Genomic DNA, 9,045 nt, shown 5'->3' with positions numbered 1-9,045 from the left:
TTTAAGACCATCAGTAAGCATAATATGTAATTGTGATGAATTGGAACCATTCCCAGTAAAATCAGGAGTGAAACAAAGTTGCCCACTTTCACCATTACTATTTAATATTGTATTTGAAAAGCTAGCTTTGGCAATAAGAGATGAAAAAGAAATTAAAGGAATTAGAGTAGGTAATGAGGAAACAAAATTATCACTCTTTGCAGATAATATGATGGTATACTTAGAGAATCCCAGAGATTCTACTAAAAAGCTTTTAGAAATAATCCACAACTTTAGCAAATTTGCAGGATACAAAATAAATCCACATAAATCATCAGCATTTTTATATATCACTAGCAAAATCCAACAGCAAGAGATATAAAGAGAAATTCCATTTAAAATAACTGTCGATAGTATAAACTATTTGGGAATCTATCTGCCAAGGGAAAGTCAGGAACTATATGAGCAAAACTACAAAACACTTTCCACACAAATCAAGTCTGATTTAACCAATTGGAAAAATATTAAATGCTCTTGGATAGGGTGAGCAAATATAATAAAGATGACAATATTACCTAAACTAATCTATTTGTTTAGCGCTATACCAATCAGACTCCCAAAAAACCATTTTAATGACCTAGAAAAAATAACAACAAAGTTCATATGGAAAAACAAACGGTCAAGAATTTCAAAGGAATTAATGGGAAAAAAAATCAAATGAAGGTAGCTTAGCTGTACCAGATCTAAAAGTATATTACAGAGCAGCAGTTACCAAAACCATTTGGTACTGGCTAGGGAATAGATTAATTGATCAGTGGAATAGGTTAGGTTCAAAGGACAAAACAGTCAATAACTATAGCAATCTAGTGTTTGACAAACCTAGAGACCCCAGCTTTTGGGATAAGAACTTACTGTTTGACAAAAATTGCTGGGAAAATTGGAAACTAGTATGGCAGAAACTAGGCATCAACCCACACTTAACACCGCACACCAAGATAAGGTCAAAATGGTTCATGATCTAGGTACAAAGAATGAGATTATAAATAAATTAGAGGAACACAGGATAGTTTACCTTTCAGACCTGTGGAAGAGGAAGGAATTTATGACCAAAGAAGAACTAAAGATCATTACTAATCACAAAATAGAAATTTTTAATTATATCAAACTGAAAAGTTTTTGTACAAACAAAACTAATGCAGATAAGATTAGAAGGGAAGCAATAAAATGGGAAAACATTTTTACAATCAAAGGTTCTGATGAAGGCCTCATTTCCAAAATATATAGAGAATTGACTCTATAAGAAATCAAGCCATTCTCCAATTGATAAATGGTCAAAGGATATGAATAGACAATTCTCAGACAAAGAAATTAAAACTATTTCTAGCCATATGAAAATATGCTCCAAGTCATTATAAATCAGAGAAATGCAAATTAAGACAACTTTGAGATACCACTACACACCTGTCAGATTGGCTAGAATGACAGGGAAAGATAATGCTGAATGTTGGAGGGGATGTGGGAAAACAGGGACACTAATACATTGTTGGTGGAATTGTGAATACATCCAGCCATTCTAGAGAGCAATTTGGAACTATTCTCAAAAAGTTATCAAACTGTGCATATCCTTTGATCCAGAAATGTTTCTACTGGGCTTTATCCTAAAGAGATTTTAAAGAAGGGAAAGGGGCTCACATGTGCAAGAATGTTTGTGGCAGGTCTCTTTGTAGTGGCCAGAAACTGGAAACTGAGTGGATGCTCATCAATTGGAGAATGGCTGAATGAATTGTGGTATATGAATGTTATGGAATATTATTGTTCTGTAAGAAATGACCAGCAGGATGATTTCAGAAAGGCCTGGAGAGACACGAACTGATGCTGAATGAAACGAGCAAGACCAGGAGATCCTTATATACTTCAACAACAATGCTATATGATGATCAATTCTGATGGACCTGGCCATCTTCAGCAATGAGATGAACCAAATCAGTTCCAATGGAGCAGTAATGAACTGAACCAGCTATACCCAGCGAAAGAACGCTGGGAGATGACTAAGAACCATTACATTGAATTCCCAGTCCCTATATTTTTGCCCGCCTGCATTTTGGATTTCCTTCACAGGCTAATTGTACAATATTTCAGAGTCCAATTCTTTTTGTACAGCAAAATAATTGTTTGGCCATGTATACTTATTGTGTATCTAATTTATACTCTAATATATTTAACATCTACTGGTCATCCTGCCATTTAGGGGAGAGGGTGGGGGGAAGGAGGGGAAAAATTGGAACAAAAGGTGTGGCAATTGTCAATGTTGTAAAATTACCCATAAATATAACTTGTAAATAAAAAGCTATGAGCTTCTTAAAGAAAATTTAGAAGAAAACAAAGGAATCCAAGATTTGAGGGAGAGGGGAAATGAGTGAATTTTAGATTTGAGCTCATTTCTTTTTCAGGCAAGTCTTTCCATTTCTAGACAGATATAATTGATAGAAAGTCATCAGTAAATAGGCTTATTTCTGACTCTTTGAAACTTCTACCCATTGATTTAAGTTCTCTTTTCTATGAATATACAGAATAAGCTGAATCTCTTTTCCAAATGACCATAGTTTGAAGCATGATATTTGCTTATTTATAAAGATTGATTTGTTTTCCCTAATAGTATTTAATTTTTCCAATTATATATAAAGATAGTTTTCAACATTCATTTTTGTAAGAATTTGAGTTTCAAAGTTTTTTCTCGCTCCCTCCCTTATCTCTTTGGAAGCAATCTGGTATAGGTTATACATGTACAATCATTTTAAATGTATGTCCATATTAGTAGTGTTATGAAAGAAAAATCAGAACAAAAGAGAAAATCTATGAAAAAGAAAAAAGTCAACAAATGAACAAGATGAAAATTTATGCTTCAATCCACATTCAGTCTCCATAATTGTCTCTCTGGATGCAGATGGCATTTTCCATCCCAAGTCTATTAGAGTTGACTTGAATCACTGTATTGCTGAGAAGATTGTAGTTGATCATCACATAATCTCACTGTTAACTGTTTACAATGTTTCCCTACTTCTGTTCACTTCACTCAACATCAGTTTACATAAGTTTTTCCAGTCTTTTCTGAAATCAAGATGCTCATTGTTTCTTATAGAACAATAAATTCCATTACATTCATATACCATAACTTATTCAGCCATTCCCCAATTGATGGGCCTCCCCTCAATTTCCAATTCCTTGCCACCACTAAAAGAGCAATTACAAATATTTTTGTACATATGGGTCCTTTTTCCTCTCCTCTGACAGTGATGAATCAAAGGGTATGCACAGTTTTGTAGCACTTTGGGCATAGATCAAATTGTTCTTCAGAATGGCTAGAACAATTTTACTAACAATGCATTACTGTCCCGGTTTTCCCACATTCCTTCCAATACTCATCATTATTTTTTCCTCTCATCTTAGCCAATCTCATAGGTGTAAGGTGATACTTTAGAGCTGTTTTAATTTACATTTCTCTGATCAATAGTGATTTGGAGCATTTTTTTCATATGATTAGAAATGGATTTAATTTATTTGTCTGAAAATTATCTGTTCATAACCTTTACCCTTTGACCATTTATAAATTGAGGAATGACTTGTAGTATAAATTTTACTCAGTTCTCTATATATTTTAGAAATGAGGTCTTTATCAGAGTCCTTGAATATAAAAAAATCATTTACCAGTTTTCTGCTTCCCTTCTAATTCTAAGTACATCTGCTTTTTTGGTACAAAACATTTTTAATTTAAATTATTCATTTTTCATTTCATGATGTTTTTTAGTTGTTTTGTGACCATAAACTCCTCCTTTCTCCACAGATCTGACAGGTAGACTACCCCTTGCTCTCCTAATCTGCTTACAGTATCATCCTTTATGTCTAAATAATGAACCCAGGTAGATTTTATCTTGGTATGGGGTGTGAGATGTTGGTCTGTGCCTCATCTCTGCCATACTATTTTACAATTTCCCCAGCAATTTTTATCAAATAGTGAGTTTTTATCCCAGAAGCTGGAATCTTTGGGTTTATTAAACACTATATTATCATGATCATTGACTATTGTGTCTTCTATACCTAATTTATTCCATGGATCCACCATTTTGTTTCTTAGTACCAAATGATTTTGATGATTGCCATATTATAATGTAGTTTTAGATCTGGTATGTCTAGGCTGCTTTTCTTTGCATTTTTTTTTTCATTAATTCCCTTTATATTCTTGATCTTTTGTTTTTCCAGATGAATATTATTATTTTTTTCTAGCTCAGTATAATAATTTCTTGGCAGTTTGATTCTTATGGCACTGAATAAGTAGATTAATTAAGATAGAATTCTCATTTTTATTATATTAACTTGGCCCCAAGAGCAAGTGGTAATTATCAGTTGTTTAGATCTTGTGAAGATCGCGTATTTTAAAATCAGCAGGAGTCAGGAATTCAGGTTAGGGGAAAATCGTCAGTCTTTATTCTCAGTGAAGAAAGATCGGAGGTGGAAGAGAATCGGCGATAGCAATGTGTGCAGCTGAGTCAAGAAGCTAGCTAGATCACCAGCCACACAACCAGCAGCCAGGAGAAAAAGAACCCAGGCCCAATCTCTCCCAGCTTCTCTTCCTGTTCCTCTCTCTGCCTCCACCCACCAAAATCGTCATTTCCTGTACAACACATCAGGACTTGCACAGAGAGTGGGCAGGGACCATTCTTTATCCAATCATGTATATTAATAGAGTATAGTCCAATTACTATTTAGCCTCATGTACTTGAGACCTCAGTGCATCAACTCAAACTTCAGCCCATTACAGATCTGACTATATTTATGTAAAAAGTATTTTGCAATTGTATTCATTAAGTTCCTGGACTTCTTTTGGCAAGTAGTTTCACAAATATTTTATTTATTTATTATATTTCAATAGTTATTTTAAATTGAATTTCTCTTTTTAACTTTTGCTATTGAGCTTTTTTGGTAATAAATGGAAATGTGGCTGTTTTATGTATGTTTGTTTTATATCCTGCAACTTTACTAAAGTTGTTAATTATTTCAAGTAGTTTTAGTTGATTCTCTAGGATTCTCCAAATATACCATCATATCATCTGCAAAGAGTGATGTTTTTGTTTTCATTACCTACTCTAATTCCTTCAATTTCTTTCTCTTCATTCATTGCTGAAACTAACATTTCTAATACACTATTGAATAATAGTGTTGATAATGGGCATCTTTGTTCCACTGCTGATATTACTGGGAATATTTCTAGGTTATCCCCATTGCAGATAATACTTGCGGATGGTTTTAAACAAATGCTACTTATCATTTTTTAAAAAAATATTCCTTAACATGTATTCTTATGCTCTCTAGTGTTTTTTAAATAGGAATGGGTACTGTATTTTGTCAAAAGCTTTTTCAACATCTATTCAGATAAATATATGGTCCATATATAAACATATGATATGCTTCATTTTGCTAATAGCTATATTATTGAACCAGCCCTGTATTCCTGGTAATCCCATCTGGTCATCGTATATTATCCTGATTATAAATTGCTGTAATTGCTTTGCTAATATTTTCTTTAAGTTTTTTTCATTTTGCATATTAATTAGGGAAATTGGTCTATTATTTTCTTTCTCTGCCTTGACTTTTCCTGATTTAGGTATTGCACCATACCTGTGTTATAAAAGAATCAGGACTCCTCTTTTTTTTCCCAAATAGTTTATATAATATTGAAATTAAATGTTCTTTAAATGCTTTGTAGAATTCACTTGTAAATCCATTTGGCCCTGAACATACTTTTCTTATGGAATTTATTTATTACATGTTTAATTTCTTTTCCCAAAATGGAGCTATTCTCTCCTGTTAATCTAACAAATTTATATTTTTGTAAATATTTATCCATTTCAAGTAGATTATCAGACTTAATTTTAATTAATTAATTTTTATCTATTTTCTATGGCCCTTTGTTGCATATAAATTTTATTTCATGATGATATAAAAATGATACATTTACTTATATCTTCCTTTCTGAATTTGATTATCAGGTATGCCCTAATAAATGGTCAATTTTGTGTAAGTGCCATTACCACTGAGAAAAAGGTAAATTCTTTACAATCCCCATTTATTTCTCTCCAGAAGTGTATTATATATAACTTTTAAAAATTCTATTTACCTCCTTAGCTTCTTGTTTATTTTGTGTTTAGATTTATTTAATTCTCAGAGAGGAAGATTGAGATCCCTCACTAGAATAATTTTGTTGTCTATTTTTTTCCTGAATCTCACTCAACTTCTCTTCTAAGAATTTTGATGTTATTCTACTTGATGTGTATATTTGACATTCATGAGCTATAGTATCCTTTCACAAGATGGAGTTTCCTTCCTTATCACTTTTAATTAATTTTATTTTTGCTTTTACTTTGTTTGTGATCACAATTGTTTTCTCTGCTTTCTAAAGTTCAACAGAAGCATATCTTCTGCTCAAGCCTTTTACTTTTTTTTTTCTGTGTATGTATTTTTTCTGCTTCAGATGTGTTTCTTGTAAGCAACATATTGTAGGATTCAGACTTTTAATCTACTCTTATCCGCTTCCATTTTATGGGAAAGTTTATCCCATTTACACTTATGATTACTAACTCTGTATTTCTGTCTATTCTATTTCCTTCCATATATACTTTTCTCTCTTTTCTCATTTTTTCCCTTCTCACCTATGTTTTATTTCTGATATCCCACTTACCCCAATCTGTTCTCCCTTTTATCAGCCTTCCCTCTTTCTTTCTTCTTTCCCTTTTCCCCTTCTACTTCCCTATAGGATGATAGATTTCTATTGCTCAAATCCAATAAGACTAAGGTTTAGATATTGTTCATTTCCTCCCTTCTTTCCCTCTACTGTGGTAGGTCCTTTGTGCCTCTTCATGTAACATAACAACCCATTTTACTTCTCCTTTCCTCTTTTCTTAAACCTTTTTCCACCCCTTATTTTTTTTATATCATCATATCAAAGCCAACTTATTCCTACATCCTCTGTCTACAAGATTTAGTTCTCAAGAATTACAAGTATCATCTTGTGTAGGAATATAAACAGTTTAACCTTTAAATAACATTTTTCCTTTAGTGTTTACCTTTTTATGCTTCTCTTGAGTCTTGTATTTGAAGATAGAATTTTCTGTTCATTTCTAGTCTTTTCATCAGAAAAAAGTGAACATATCCTATTTCCAAATGACCATACTATGAACCATGATATTTGCTCATTTATAAAGAATTTATAAAGAAAATTTTAAAATAATTGGGAAGGGCAAGAACAAAATACAATTCCCTTCTAATAGTTATATGCAGATTGGCCACAAGAACTCTGCAGAGAAATAATAAGAGAACACCCCTCAAACAGAATTTAGAAACAGTCAATTGGGATCTAATCCAATTCCAATTTGTTGTCATAACCCAAAGCAGCATTTGGTCCTACTCTTTTACTATCTTAGCTACTATACTAGTTACATGACTCTTTTAGTAGTGCAGTTAAAAAAAGTGGTTGAGATTGGGAGGAGGGTATATGATCCCCCTTCCTACATGTATCTTGTAGCAAATATGGGTCTCTGACTAGCCTCCACAAATACTATATTTCTACAGATTGAAGTATTGGTGCTAAAATCAAGTCAGCTACTTTTGTAGCCCTTAGGTTCTTAGCTTATTTTCCCAATTCCTCCCCCCCCCTTACAGTCTGACAGATAAGCCCTTCCCCCACAAGAACATAAATGGAACCCCTCTCCTCAGAGTTCTAAGTGATAACTCTAATATCATTGCTCAAGAGCCCCATCAATATCATTCAATAAAACGAACATTCCCTCAATATTTCTCAACTAGCTAGCTAATCAACCATCTTACAATATCAATTTGACAGTGATCAATTATCTGTGTCAATGAACCAATTAGCATCAATTAGATTTTAAGAAGAAATGTTTGCTAAGAATGTATAACAAGGCTGAAATATCAAAATATATTGCCAAATTGGGGCACACTCTTTATGTTATACTGTAGAACCTGGGGAAAGTGGACTCAAACTTGAAAAAGTGCCTACTCAAACATTTGTGTAATGAAAGTTACTTCAGGATATTCAAAAGATTAGTCTTACCAATTTGATTGCATGCTGTGGTGCTTAACCTTTCTAGTTGGTCCTCTACTAATCAAGCAGGCCAAAAAGATTGCTCCTTAGGGTAATTCTAAATTGGAACCTTCTGCTATAGACCAGAGATAATGGACCTCTGTCCAAACTTTAGGATTATGTCATCACCTGCTTTATTTTATCTCAGAAACTCATTCATCTAAGATCAAGAAAAAGGAATGAATAAAACATTGAGAGAAAACTAACAACACTGTGTATTTATAATCTCATAGGGGTGAGGAAAGATAGAGATCCTGAGGTCCCTCATAAATGGAGAGGCCCACAACAGCTTTTCTTCTTTCTCATTGCAATGCTGCCAAGACAGAAATAGGTTTTATCTATCTATTCAAGCTTTTGTTTTTATACTAAGTTCTAGCTCAGCTGTCAATTAAAAGGCTTTTTGTCATGACACAATATGAAAACAGCAAACAGTCATAAAATAATAACATGTTCTTTAAATCAGGGATGGAATGGCTCCCTCCATCACTCAGTTCTGGAAGCAAGTTCACCAACCCTCCAAATAGAGAATGCTACAGGAACTGGACATTATTGAAAAATCCCACTATTAAATTATCATGAATTAAAGACCTCATTTCTAAAATACATAAACAATTGATTCAAATTTATAAGAATACAAACTATTCTCCAATTGATAAATAGGCAAATAATATGAACAATTTTCAGATAAAGACTAAAACCATTTTAGTCATATGAAAAAATGCTCTAAATGACTATTGATCTAAGAAATGAAAATTAAAACAACTCTAAGGTATGACTATACACATCTTGGATTGGCTAAGATGACAGGAAAAAATAATGATTAATGTTGGAAGGGTTGTGGTAAAACTGGACACTAATACAATGTTAATGGAGTTGTGAACTGATCTAACTACTTTGGAGAGCAATATAGA

This window comes from Sarcophilus harrisii, chromosome 3 (genome assembly GCF_902635505.1).
Source record: "Sarcophilus harrisii chromosome 3, mSarHar1.11, whole genome shotgun sequence".
Taxonomy (NCBI): Eukaryota; Metazoa; Chordata; class Mammalia; order Dasyuromorphia; family Dasyuridae; genus Sarcophilus; species Sarcophilus harrisii.
The sequence above is the reverse complement of the archived record's forward strand: the minus strand, read 5'-3'. Positions refer to the sequence as shown.